The 14,316-nt window shown below is 39.8% G+C and overlaps 1 long non-coding RNA gene across 2 annotated transcripts in view; it reads right to left on the reverse strand.

Annotated features, from left to right (window-relative positions):
• Positions 1-14,316, reverse strand: part of LOC147366729 (uncharacterized) — a 104,960-nt gene that overhangs the window by 17,238 nt on the left and 73,406 nt on the right. Inside the window, exons 5-6 of one of the 2 annotated variants that reach the window (XR_015169052.1) lie at positions 14,217-14,296; positions 12,765-13,907 (exon numbers count right to left, since the gene is read on the reverse strand). This is a non-coding gene — a long non-coding RNA (uncharacterized LOC147366729). Of the gene's footprint in view, positions 1-12,764; positions 13,908-14,216; positions 14,297-14,316 lie in introns of those variants that run through there. The other variant, XR_015169053.1, reaches the window with a different exon arrangement.

Here is a 14,316-nt window from a genome sequence, read left to right on the forward strand (position 1 = left end):
TAAACACAATTCTCTATATGTTTTGTATAGGCCCAATTTACCACAGATAAAGGGCATACAGTACATAACTGTACTCTCCTCTCTAAACATAAAGTTCTGAGTGTTCTTGCCTTAACAATACCTAAAGTTTAAGCTCAGATAGAAGTAAAGAAAAGTAGAAGCTCAGATAAGCTCAGGCAGAAATAAAGGGAAACAGTCTGGAGAGAGTTCATTTTCTGGAGGTGGGCGAGTTTGGTGGTCAGATCAGCTTTGTTATTGTTGTTCAGTCACTCAGTTATGTCACTCTTCACACGCCAGGCTTCCCTGTCCTTCATCATCTCCTGGAGTTTGCCCAAACTCATGTGCTTTGAGTTGGTGATGCCATCGAACCATTTCTCCTCTGTTGTACCCTCCTCCTCCTGCATTCAATCTTTTCCAGCATCAGGGTCTTTTCCAATGAGTCTGCTCTTTGCATCAGGTGGCCAAAGTATTAGAGCTTCAGCATCAGTCCTTCCAATGAATATTCAGGATTGATTTCCTTTAGGATTTTCTGGTTTGATCTCCTTGCTGTCCAAGGGGTTCTCAAGAGTCTTCTCCAGCATCACAGTTTGAAAGCATGCCAATATTCTTTATCAGGGTGTAAAACATCCTGATTCCAGAAACTCTGTGCCTAGGGATATTTGAAGGACTGGGGAGGCAGAGTGAAGCCCTTGGGAAAAGAGATTAGCAAGACACAGCAACAACTATCATGATGATGATGCTTGCTAACTTTTATTGAGTTTTCATTTTAGACTAGGTGCTATGTTAATTCTTTTACAAACATTTCCTCTAATTGCTATATCAACCCTTCAAGAGGTTAAGTACCAGATGGAAAAACTGAGTCTCAAGGGGTTAAGAGACTTGCCCAAGATTACACCAAACCCACTCCCCACCAACTCAATTCCCCCGCAAGAGACTAAGTGTTAAGTGCATTTAAAGCAGGGATTTCAGTTCACTGAGCGCATGTCCCAGGGGCTCTCTTGAATCAATTTGCATACTTCACTCAGAAGAGCAATTAGTTCCTGTTTCTTTCATCCCCAGAATCCCTTCCTCTTAGTCCAGCCAGACAGGTCTGTGCCCGCTGGTTGTAAGTGAGGCTGGAGCAGAGAGTGACCTGGGTGATTCAAGTGCCACTAGGTGGACAAGACAGTTGTAGACACTGGCCTAGACCACACTATGCTCTTAAATCACACAAGAATTCTATCATAAATCCACTAGACTCTGCCCATCACAGAAAAGTAAATAGCCTCCCTAAGAATTAATTTTGAGGAATTTATCCAAAATAGTCAAGACATGAGGCCTCAGTAGTTATAATACCAAAAAAAAAAAAGCCTAACATCATAGGAATGAATAAGTAATTTTTGACTCAAACTTACAAAAGCAGTCATTAAAACTTACATGACAAATTGTGCCTGACAACTTTGAAACAACAGAAAATAGACTTTGATAAGCTAAAATTTCAAAAGGAGTCAAAATTATATCTACCATATGGACATAATTATGTTTTTGTTCAAAGCATAGAGAACAACTCTGAAAGAACACACCACAGTATGAATGGGTGGTGGAAGCAGAAATCATACTGTTTATTTTTCATAAGTGACATCTTATAGTATTTTTAATGAGCATAATTATTTCTCAGTGCAAAAAAAAAAAAAAAAGCCTTATTTTTTAAAAATAAAAAGAATAGTCTCCTAGAAAGTCCTAGCACATTTTGGAATTGTTTCTGAGTCTAACTCAGCCCACCTCCTATTTTCTTATCATGCACCCATGATCCCATGACCAAACAGCCTGGTGGCCTTGTGGTAATCAGAGCTGTTAAGTAACTTCCCTGAAATTTTGAGGGTTTTGACATTTTCTCTACTACCTTACAAAGAACGTTCAACAGGTTTTTGGCTTCATAAACTACCAGAAATCCATTCTTCCTCCCAGCTGTCCATTTTATTAGAATGATGTGTTGAAACACAGGACCACACAAGCAAGGGCTGGTTTTAATTGTTAAACGTTCCCCATTGTGTCTGGTTTCTCTCTGCTCCCTGATGGGCTCTACTAGAACTCCTGTAACCTTGTGTTCCTGAGGGACTCCCAATGCAAATAGGACTGCCCCTGCCCCATGCCAACAGTGCATCCTGAGCAAATGTCATGTCACAAACCATGTGACAAACTTGCATCAGCTAATGATATTCCAGAGTCCTTCCCTAAGAAGGAAGTGGATGCCAGGTGATCACAGTGAACACAAAACTATCAAAGGATCCTTGTTACTGTCTTCCAGCGATTGGTACATTTGCAAGTTCTGTTCCAAATACACTGGCAGCCATTTTACTCCAGGAAGCCAGGGAGGGGAAAGTCTGTTCTTGCATCATTACCAACAGCCTGGGGAAAACCCAGTCCTTTCACACACAAACCAAGCTGGCTGCATTTGATTGCACAGAGCCTAACTGAGTCTCCTTACCAACCCATGCCTTTGGCAGGTACTCACTCAGCACCCCTCTGAGATTTAGTCAAAAAGAATACTCCAGTGGCGCCTTTCAGACATGTAGGTGTGAAACACATGTGATTTTCCACCCCCGCCCCCCGAAGATTCAAGTTCATTTCCATAAAGCAATGTTGCTCTATATGACTACAGAAACCACACTAAAGGTACGAGTGAGGGCTATCTGTATTACTAGAAAGACACTTTGACATACAGTAGATTTTCAAAAAAAGTGTGACAAATGCAGTGCAGGGCTAGATGAAACCAAGAAGATTGAGAAAAAAAAAGCTGTAACAGCGGAGAAAGGACAGGGGAAATGTAGATCTATAGATGATAAAGGAGTAAAAAAAAAAAATGGAAAGAAAAGAAAACCTGGGGCAAATTTCCATTCTGAAGAAAAAAAAAAAAACACCCACTTTTTACCTCACTTTGGGTCTACATCTGAGAGTATAAACGGCACTGAGGAACCCAGAACCTTCTAACCTGGTAAATTCACTTTTCCACAAATTGTTTCCTCATCTATAGCAACCTTCACATCTTCTTTCAGCCTTCCTCTCTTGCCCACACAAATGAAAAGAAAGGATCTCTGATATTTATGTTTTGCATTTATTTCTTTTTAATTTTAATGAAATGAGTTAAGACTGAGGAAATCAAAAATGCCATAAAGCGAATTGGAAAAATATTGTGCAGAGACTGACAGCCACTTTGGTGTTAGTTACCCCCGCCTCCTCAGTAAGTGTTGCATGACCGTGGCCTTGTCCAGCTCTCACCAGGGAGCCAAACAAACTCAGTAAAAATCAGCACCATTTATTAACACTTCATTTTATCAGACTATGAGAAAACCCAGAAGAAGAGTGTACATGGCTTCTTCCCTTAAGAAACTGAGAATCTCAAAATGCTGCACACATAAGCCCCAGCTAAGATTGTAAAGGATCTCAGAGCTGGTTAACAGTAAGAAAATGCACATTCATCATATAATAAAAAAAAATATGGAAGAAAGATTGGAAGAAAAATATGGAAGAAAGAAAACCCTTCAGATATCCTAAAAGATTTTGTAGTACAAAACGTGATCCATGGGAGCTCATTAGAAATGTAAGGTCTTGAACCCTACCCCAGATCTCCTGAATTAGCGTTAGCATTTAACACAATCCCCAGTATAGATGTGTGTTCACTAAAGTTTGAGAGGCATTTCACTAAGACTTCTCAAGCCACTTTACACCCGCTGTTAAAAGGAGCCCAGTCCAGCACTCTGTAACAATCTAGAGGGGTGGGAGGGAGAAAATATGACTGTTTTTTGTTGTACAGCAGAAACCAACACAACATTGTAAAGCAGTTACCTTCCAATTAAAAATTAAAATTTTAAAAATTGAGCACAATTTGGCTTAAAACTTTAGATGGGTAAAGTGACTGAAAGTCGCTCAGTCGTGTCCAACTCTTTGTGACCCCATGGCCTATACAGTCCATGGAATTCTCCAGGCCAGAATACTGGAGTGGGTAGCCTTTCCTTCTCCAGGGGATCTTCCCAACCCAGGGATCAAACCCAGGTCTCCCACCTTGCAGGCAGATTCTTTACCAGCTGAGCCACACGGGAAGCCCTAGATGGGTAAGAAAAGGTATCGATAGTATAGAGAGAAGACCAACTGTTGGGGTTTCTAGGGGGTTTTTTGTTTTGTTTTGTTTTTAAAAAAAGGGGGGGAGGCATTTCAGAAAGTGCAACAAAATTAAACAAGTACAGGAAGAGGGAAAACAGGGGCTTCAGTTACTGATAAGCTTGATATGAGTCAAATGTCTGTGGCTACCAAAAAAGAAAAAAACTGAAAAGCAAGCAAGTACAAACGCTAGAGACTGCATTAATAGAAGCACGGTATCTAGATCAGGAAGATGACTGCCCTACTCTACCTTATACTTGTCACATCTTATCTTAAGTGCATTCAGTTCAAGACAGTGCAATTCAGAAACAGAGACAAACGCAAGAACACGTTCACTTGAGAAGAACCATGATCGTGAAATTAAAATAATGCCCTGGGGAGGGGAAGGGGGAATTGTGGAAGGAATTAGAGTCGGCCAATTTATTTAAGAAAAGTTTGCATGAAAAAGAAGCTCAAAAATATGGAGGAAAATCATTTGGCCTGTGGACAAGCTTTTGAGAACCAGCTGTTAAGATACCTGAATACCATTCAGGCCCCATAAATTTGTCATTCAGGACTTCACTGGATCTTCAGAGCATCTTTTGCAAAACCCAACAAGGCGGAGAAGCAGGTGTCATTCGCCTCAAATTACAGGAGAGCATGATCAACAATGGAGCTTGGTCTAGAGCAAGGTTTTCTGAGCCTTTGTCTAATGTACTTTCATCATCCAGCTTGCTAAGAAATTCCTACTTTGGTAGTCATTACAGAAGAAAAGGAACGAAACGTGACCCAAAAAGTTTATTTTGGTTTTTTCTTCTACGCTGTCATCCAGATACAGTTGCCCCTGCCTCTTGTGCAGTTGTGTACCTGACACACAGAGAGTGGAACTGAGGCACTGACATTTTATTTTCTTTTAACTTAATTGAAAAACTATAATTATTTTAAACTAATATTTAACTCAGGTCTGAGAAAACTTTAAGACATTTTAGATACATAAATTTAGTTTTTCAACATTATGAGATCTAAATATTATTTTCAATGACAATTTAGCACCTAATTGATGTGGGCTGTATGTGGAAAGTATGCCCCAGATATCAAATATTTACATGGAAAGAAATACAAAATATTTCAGTATTTTATATATATTTTAAGCTAAAACATTTTAGATATATATTGAGTTAAAATATATTATTAAGATTAATTTCACTTCTTTATTCTTTTATGATGTGTTTATTAAAAACTTATAATGATCTATGCAGCTCACATTATATTTCTATTAGACACCCCTGTTCTGTGTCATTCTGAAAAAGTTTGAAAAGGAACTCAAACCTCTCTCTCCAAGCTAAGGCTGCCAGTAGTTGACTTTTCTACCAAACATGCCTGACTTCATAAGGAAAGATGCAAACCCCACTGAGAAGAGCACGCTCTCCAACATTTGTTCCTCCATCACCCCCCAAGTATTGCAGAGGTTTGAGTCGAGTCCCTTAGGAATGCATAGTTTCCTTGCTGTGAGGCACTCTCAAACAATGAAATGAGACATTTCTGGAATGTATTAAATATAAGGAGAAATCCCTTCTCATTCCTGCTCCTTAATTTCGGGTGAGTGGTGATCCCTTAGATGATTCATCTCTTTTGCTACTTCCTTGTCACCCTTCGGGTGAAACTGGTCATAGAGGAGATCACCACCCTGTTCCATCCTCCGCAGGAGAATCAGTAAAAATCAAGCTACATACACTTGAATAACAGGAATGAAGTTACAGATAGCCCAACTCTTCCCATCTCCCCCAGACAAAGCCCAAAAGCTCACAACTGGGAGCTGTGACTTAAGAAATAAGCTTAGACTACATCATTCCTTTCTTCCCCACCTGGCTAACTCCTGCTCATCCCAGTAAAGATTTCTTCTTTCAGTAAACATTTCCAATATCCCAACTGCTAAATGTCAACGTCCTTTCCTCTACCCCTGTTGTACCTTGCGACTCCTTCTTTCATATTTATCACCATTCTCTATGTCAAAGATCTCCTAGAATCTCCTACGGTGTATTTCCTCATCATTGCCTGACATTCTTAAGGTAAAGGCCAACATGCCAAGGACATGCTGACTTTTTGAGAGAATCTGACTAGTTTATGGTTCTAAGGGTATAGGAGTATATAACGGTGCTTCCCAAACCTCAAGTAGCTACATGCCAATTTCATGTTTTTTTACCATACCTGAGATATTATTAATAAACCTCTTTAAATAACTCATGTTTTTCATTTAGATGTATTTAAGGAAGGAACTTTACATCACTGTCATAGATGGAAACCTAATACATTTATACACATTGATAGTATTTAGCAATTAGACATTTATCCATTACCACCTAAAATGTTCTCTTCCGCCACCAGTGGTATATCCATTGAGGAATAATGGTATAGAACCTCATGGCAGAACAGACGGAAGTCTGAACTATGGATACAAGCTCATGAAAATTCCACAGAAAACTAATTTGGCTTAGGATATCAGATTTTCTCTGAAGATTTTCTCTGAACCAAGATCCCTAAGTATGAAGATCCTTTTTCTGAACTCAGAGCTGAGGACAGGATGGGGCATAGGGAAGTGCAGGAACCCAGTAAAGTCCAAGAAAAGTAAAATGGTCCCAAGAAACTCATTCTCCAACACATTCTACCCCCAGGCTGTAGCTCCCAGCAGTGGCATCTGGGTAAGCAGCACCCGGAGAGTGTTGGCATGGAGAAAGAGTTTAACTGGGAGGCAAAAAGAAGCAAATAGATGAAGTCTGAAGTTTAGAGTGTGCCATGTATCCCAAAGTGACCAGACAGGTTTCTCAAGTGCTTCACTTCCTCCTCTATCAAATCTTTTTTTGTGTGTGTGTGATAGTTTCATAATCTCCCTTAAACCAAGTTTTGCAGATAAAATAAATTCAGCTTGACTTTTTCTTCCAAGTTCCCCTTTCTTATTTGGGAGTTACAATTTTTACCAGCACAGTTTAGTTGTTCTGTATCCATGCACATGGAATGAAATAAAGCTTTTCCCTTCAGAAAAATCACCTTAAAATTCTAGGACCTCAAACTTTATTACAATCCTCCAGGTATGTATAATGACTTTAGATCTAGACTACATGTAGTTTTCTGTACATGATCTTATTTCAGCCAACTCTCAAATGGGAAAAAAAAACGATGGTATTAAAAAAAACTAAATAAACATGGATTTTACACAGTATATCCATAGGGATTTAGGCAATTAGGATGGCAAAGAAAAAGAGCTTCTTTTAGCTAAATGGGTGAGAAATAAGCAGTTTCCTTCGCAGCTAATAAAACTAAGGGTGCTGCAGAGGTTATTTTGAAGGCAGATTTCCACGAACTGTCAATCACTTTCAGTTAACAGAAATTACACCCATATATTCTTAGAAATCTCTGTTTTCTTCTTACTACACAGTGCTAGGGTGATAACGTTCCTCTTTGAGGTGGTGTATATTAAATACACGTGGCTTGACATGAAAATGCTAGGGGATTTTTGCATACTTTCTAGCCTAGATGCACATATGCTCTTAGAAATATTTTGCAGAGGGAAATGTTTTATGATTTAACACATGTTCCACACAATCTTTTTGAGTAGTAAAAATATTTTTCTAAAAATTAATGGCTCTTTAGAAAGAAAGGATTATTTTCTTGGTAGAAAAAACATATATTAATGATTGCTATGTTTAACATGTATAGCTATTCCCTTTTTACTCTTTTGCCTGCAATATCTGACAAATATTGCCTTTCTAGGACTCTTTATAAAGTATGAAAGCAATTTAGTCTCACAGAAATTAATAAGCAGAGCAAATAATATTTTAATAAACAGTAGGGCCAACACATAAATATAACTATTTTTACTATGCAAAAAATGAATGACCTGTAATATTATTAACTTTGAATGTTAATTGTACTAATAATAGCATGCACTTTCACATTTACATTTTCGAGTCTCATAGAGTGCAGAAGGCAATGGCACCCCACTCCAGTACTCTTGCCTGGAAAACCCTATGGACAGAGGAGCCTGGTAGGCTGCAGTCCATGGGGTTGCTGAGGGTCAGACACGACTGAGCGATTTCACTTTCACTTTTCACTTTCATGCATTGGAGAAGGAAGTGGCAACCCACTCCAGTGTTCTTGCCTGGAGAATCCCAGGGACGGGGGAGCCTGGTGGGCTGCCGTCTATGGGGTCACACAGAGTCAGACACGACTGAAGTGACTTAGCAGCAGCAGCAGCAGTCTCATAGAGACTTTCATATTCATTATCTTCTTTCAGTTTCTATGAAATAAGATAGCAATAGTATTCTTAATATAACTATGAATAAGTAAAAATCTAGAAAAGTAAAATGGGCTTCTCTGGTAGCTCAGGTGGTAAAGAACCTACCTAAATACTTTTCCCAAAGTAACAAAGTAAGGTAGTAATTAACTAGGACAAATTCTACCAGTTTATCTTACGGTCAAATGAACATATCAAACTATGGTACATCTTCATACTGTGTATCTACCTTGAAAATTAGACTGTCTCATGCTTCTGCCGTTTTTCCTCTTTGGAACCTAATGTGTCACTTGAACACAGTCCCAAGAAAACCTCACTAATAATTTATTACCCAGTAACATCCAGGCTATGCTGTAAATGATCACTGTGTTGGATAGTCTTTTGAGGGAAATATCATTATTCCCATTTGACTGATGACAAAACTGAGGATTAGAGAGCTCAGGTCGTGATTGCATGGCCAGACAGGCAAGAAATAGACAAGAAATGGAATCTGGCTCTAGTAAACTACAAAGCCAGCCAGCATCTTTGTCCCTCCCTAAGACTCCTCAAATGAGGTCACAGAACTCCAGGGTCATCTTCCAGCCAACGGAATTGTTAAAATGGGGACAAGCTAAGAAACTGACTGAAGTTGGTCTTTATATAAGCTGGAAAATTACTTTGGTGAATCAAATGAATCATTATATTACACAAAGATTATCCAAAAGAATTCATCAAGCATTAAGTGTTCATAATATCTTATAAAGAAAAATATTAGCAAGTTGTTGTTAACTTCACAGGCAACTACTCTGAAAAGATAGTTATCCACAGTGATCACTGTGGTGCAGATCTGTGGAAGACTACTGGTAAAAAAAAAAAAAAAAAAACCATTCTGTGTGGGCAAGAATGTGCTTTTGTACACATGTGTGGTTCCCAATCTGCCTGTGCTTCTTGGGACTCTGCTCTGTCCCTCCTCCTGACTGCTGAACACTGGGCATCACCTTTCCAACTGATGCACAGTGATAGGTCTTTCCTCTGTCTAATACCACTCCTATCTGGAATCACACATTTCCTGGATTAGAAGGCATTATTTAGTACTTTGAAGCTGCCAACAATATCAGATTGCATATGAGAATACAAAAGTACGTAAGCAATACTGCTTAGAAATATTCTCTTTTGCAACACCTATCCCTTAATTAGTGTTAAGTAAGTATCTGTGAAGCTAAACCCAGTAATATCAAAACAGTTCAAAAGGAAGCTTTCCTCAGGGAATAGAGCCATATGTAACATCCACAATGGATAATTGAAAATTGGGTGTATTTATGCTTAGAATCATAGAAATGAAAGAAGATTTAGAGATAATTACATCTCATGAACCACTAAGGCCCAGAGAGATAAGCCCAAGGTCACAAAGGTAATTAGTGGCAAAAGTGGGCCATGAACCAACAATGTCAGTGTCTTGGTTGAATGCTCCCTCTAAATCAGTTATGTAGAAATGCATTTTTAAAATAAACTCGGTCACACTCTCAAATATGAGGTTACTGCAAAAAAGATTTCTAAGTATATGCATATTGAGACCCTCACATTGCAGACAGTTTTTAAATGCTGGGTATTCCTAAGTCTGACCTAAGTGAAGAGACCTGAGTTCAAGTCTCAATTTTTAATGAGGCCCTTAACAACAAGTCACTTTGCCATCCTGGGTATTAGTCTCCTGAACTATAAAATGAAGATGCCAGGTTCATTAGGTAACAACTGACCAAAATGGAAAAAAAATAATGATAATAACTAACTTAAGCAAAAACTTCAAACTGGTTTGTGTCCAGGAGTAGACATGTTTCAGGTGAGTCTTAATCCAGGGGTGGAATCATGTGGCCAGGACCTAATGTTCTCCTATCTGTCTGCTATGCTCCTCTGTATTGCTCTGCTTTCAGGCTCCATGTGTCACAAAATGATTACCAGAAACTCTAGGCCTATATCCTCCACAAGTCCTCTGAGTCAACAACTATCTTGGACAAAATGCCTTTAAGGTCACTGGCATTTGCTCTGATTCCTGGTTCTATGAGATCCTACTAAGGTCTTACTTAAGAGTATCAGGATGTAGGAACTGTCTGGAGGATCTAAGTACCTCTCTGTACCCCGCAAAGGAAGGAATCTGTTACACTTCCACTGCCATGGCCTTGATGTGGCTGGTGCTTCCTGGTGTGCCCCACACTTCAGCTCCTCCCAATTGTAGTTTCCTCCGTGTAGTTTATTGTCAAATGTCATTTTGCCTTTTAATACACTCTTCCCTCCATCTGGGATGCCCTTCTTCCTTATCTGTCTGCAAAATGCTTACTCACTGAACAAAACATCATTTTTCCTCTGAAATCGTCCCTGATTACAATACTCCCCTCAAGTGAAATTGATCACTCAGTTGTACTTAGGCCTTCCTACCTACCTAGACTGGAATATATACTATGCTATGCTATGCTAAGTCACTGCAGTCGTGTCCGACTGTGTGTGACCCCATAGACAGCAGCCCACCAGGCTGCCCCGTCCCTGGGATTCTCCAGGCAAGAACACTGGAGTGGGTTGCCATTTCCTTCTCCAATGCGTAAAAGTGAAAGTGAAATCGCTCAGTCATGTCTGACTCTTAGCGACCCCATGGACTGCAGCCCACCAGGCTCCTCCATCCATGGGATTTTCCAGGCAAGAGTACTAGAGTGGGGTGCCATTGCCTTCTCCGACTGGAATATATACCATATTGTATAGTATTCTTGTATGTATATGTCTTCTCTAAGGGGGCTTCCTTGGTGGCTCAGGGGTAAAGAATCCGCCTGTGAATGCAGGAGACATGGATTCAATCCCTGGGTCGGGAAGATCCCTTGCAGAAGGAAATGGCACCCACTCCAGTATTTTTGCCTGGGAAGTCCCATGGACACAGGAACCTGGCAGGGGGTCACAAAAGAATCAGACACAGCTGAACAACAAATTCTCCAAGGAGTATTTCCACTGCCATTTGCAGATGAGGGAGCATGCCTTATTTATCTTTATGTGCTCAGGGCCAAATACAGTTCCCAAAACATAACAATCATTCGATAAATTTTGATGAATTGATAAAATCTTGTTCCTTTGAACTAGAACATTACTGACTCTCATTCTGTCACCTACAATTTAAAATAATGCATCTCCCTCCCACACGCCAATCCAACTATCAATAACAAATGATTTTACAGTCTTATGTGTTCATAAAGTAGAGTTAATCCTGCTTTCTAATCATTTTTAGGACAAATGTTTATTTGGTTTTCACATAATGAATGAGATTCCATCACTAAATCTGAGGCATCTGAGCACTAGAAAAGGTGCTCCCTAATACCCATACAGTTATACAATGTATCTCAGTGTTGCATTCATTCTCCTAGGAGTTCTCTGAGGCCTATGCTGAAGAATGCTTTTTAAATTATTTTATTTATTTACTTATTTTTCGCCTGTGCTGGGTCTTTGCTGCTGTGCAGGCTTTCTCTAGTTGCAGCGAGCGGGGGCTACTCTCGTTGCAGTGGGCTGGCGTCCCATTGCAGTGGCTTCTTTTGTTGCAGGCAAGGGCCCTAGAGCGCCCAGGCTTCAGTAGTTGTGGCGCACATGCTCAGTAGTTATGGGGCACAGGCTTAGTTGCTCTGCACCATGTGGAATCCTCCTGCACCAGGGATCAAACCCACATCCCCTGCATTGGCAGGCAGTTTCTCAACCACTGGACCACGAAGAAAGTCCTGGAGAATACTTTTAATGAAGTTTGTTGAGTGTACAATTTGTTTCCTATCAATATTGCCCAGCTATTGTGTTTAATTTGAGAAAAAATGTCTCTGTGTTTTGGGAATCTGTTAACTGATAATATTCCTACTCACCCTCCGTAGCCAGAGGTTATTATGCCAGAGGACTCTAGGGTGCAAAATCTTGCTGTAGGGAGCTGCGGGACAGGGACCCGGGTGCAGGGTATTCACTCTATGTGCCACACCTATATTCCACTTCATTATTTTTATACAGGGAGAATTGAATTTTTTAAAACCTAGGAAAGGAAAGATAATGTTCAAAGAGGACGGCAAGCCATTCCTCTTGTCTTCAGTTACAGGAATGATGACATCTACAGCTACTAGCAAGGGAGACCAAGGCCTGGGTCCCTGGCATAATTTGCAGGACTCACTGTAGCCCAGGAAAAGCTCTGCCTAATGGGTCGCATTATCAACTTGGGTGTGGCTATTACTTCTTAGACCTCAATTATTAGGTTGACCATCAGTTTACTGCCAGCTTTGGAATTTAAGGAACTTAGTGGGAAGTATTATCTAAGCTCCATGAGGCTTCATTTACTTAACTCACTGACCATAACTTGGAAAAACAAGCCAACAAATGAGTTCAGAAAGCGTGTATGTTTACCAGAAGAGTTCACATGGTATTGCCATACTGATGTTATTGTCACTGCAAATCCACTTAGAGACCACCCACTACAGCACTGGAAAAGAGTTACACCCTCATGCTCCTGCTGTGGAAAGTCCACTTCTCGGGTTTCTTGAATGATTCATGCTCTCTCTCAAATCCTGTCTGCCTGGAATACACTTCTCACTGGCATTCTGGTTCCCCAGTGTCATCTAGTCAGCCTTGTTTTCCTTCAACTTGCAAGTTCTCCAGGAATACTTCTCAAGATCTCTTGGACTCTATCATACCTCCTCACGTCTAGAACTTTCCTTCCCTAGAGTTCAGTGCTGCCTCCTTTGGTTGAGGCCTGTAAAGTCCTCAATGGCCAGGATCCTTTCTGTCATGTTCACAGATGGGAACAAGAAAATGGGAGTGTGGAGTAGTCTTATCAAATTTGGGGAAAATGAAGAAAAATTTTCTTTTTATGTTTATACAAATGAAAAAAGGGGAATATCTGGGAAAGGAAGAGAAAATAAAAACCAAACTAACATTCCACTATATTTAAATTCCCTCTTATGTACAAGGCACTAGACTATGATGTGCATGGGGGCTACAGAGTCCAATAAGTCATGGTTCCTGCTCAATGAATTATAGTTGTCTTGAGTCAAAATACAAGAGGTTGATGAACCAAAAGAAAATTTGTTGGATTCCTGAAATAAGAAGAGGAAAATGAGAGAAAGAAGAATTGGGAGGTGAGGGGGAAAGTAGGCTTTGAATGTTTTCAAATTTCATTGATTCCTTTTACCTTCTTCACCTGCAACCCAACAAATACTCTGAATTCAGACTTGTGTTTTGTAACCGAATATGGAAATGTTAAAGCCTGTTTCTTACACTTTATAAAGACATTTGGAGGCTCTTTGATTTGTATGCTACAGTACTATTTTTAAAAACAGCTCAATCAACAAACATTATAGAACCATTGTTATGGGGCCAGCACTGTGCTTACTGCTGTGGGCTGTATGCTTTAAAAGAGAGGCTTTATTCTTCCTTCATATCTCAGCTCTCCACATCCTTCCAAGATGCATAGCTGTTTACATTTGTGCAGTCATCCTTTTCATTTTCCCTTTAAATCAGCACTCTGTAATTGCAGTAACACATTTTAGCGCTGTGTTAGGTGAGGAAGCTGAAATAGTTGCCTGTATGACTCAACCAAGCTCATGTTCTCCCAAGTTTCTTTTACTTGAAATTCCATCCTCATTCTGACCACACTGCCTTGGCAGAACCACTAAGTACAAAAGATGACAATGATTAAGTCCCATCTCCTAAAGAGAAGATACAGTACAGATTTTCTTCTTACAGTAAAAAATTAATACTAGTCTCCATCTGAATGTTAGAGCCCATAAAATTATGCAAAGAATGCTCACATATTAAATTTCCACAAACTTACAAAAAAAGGAAGACGATCAAAAATATGTTTATCCTTGGCAATTGGGGTTTTCTTCCAGAAGATGACTCTGCAGAGGGCAACTGTAAAAAAAAAAAAAAAA

Source organism: Bos grunniens, chromosome 8 (genome assembly GCF_055505025.1).
Source record: "Bos grunniens cultivar Pamir isolate PY7600 chromosome 8, Bosgru_T2T1.0, whole genome shotgun sequence".
In the NCBI taxonomy this organism is placed as follows: Eukaryota; Metazoa; Chordata; class Mammalia; order Artiodactyla; family Bovidae; genus Bos; species Bos grunniens.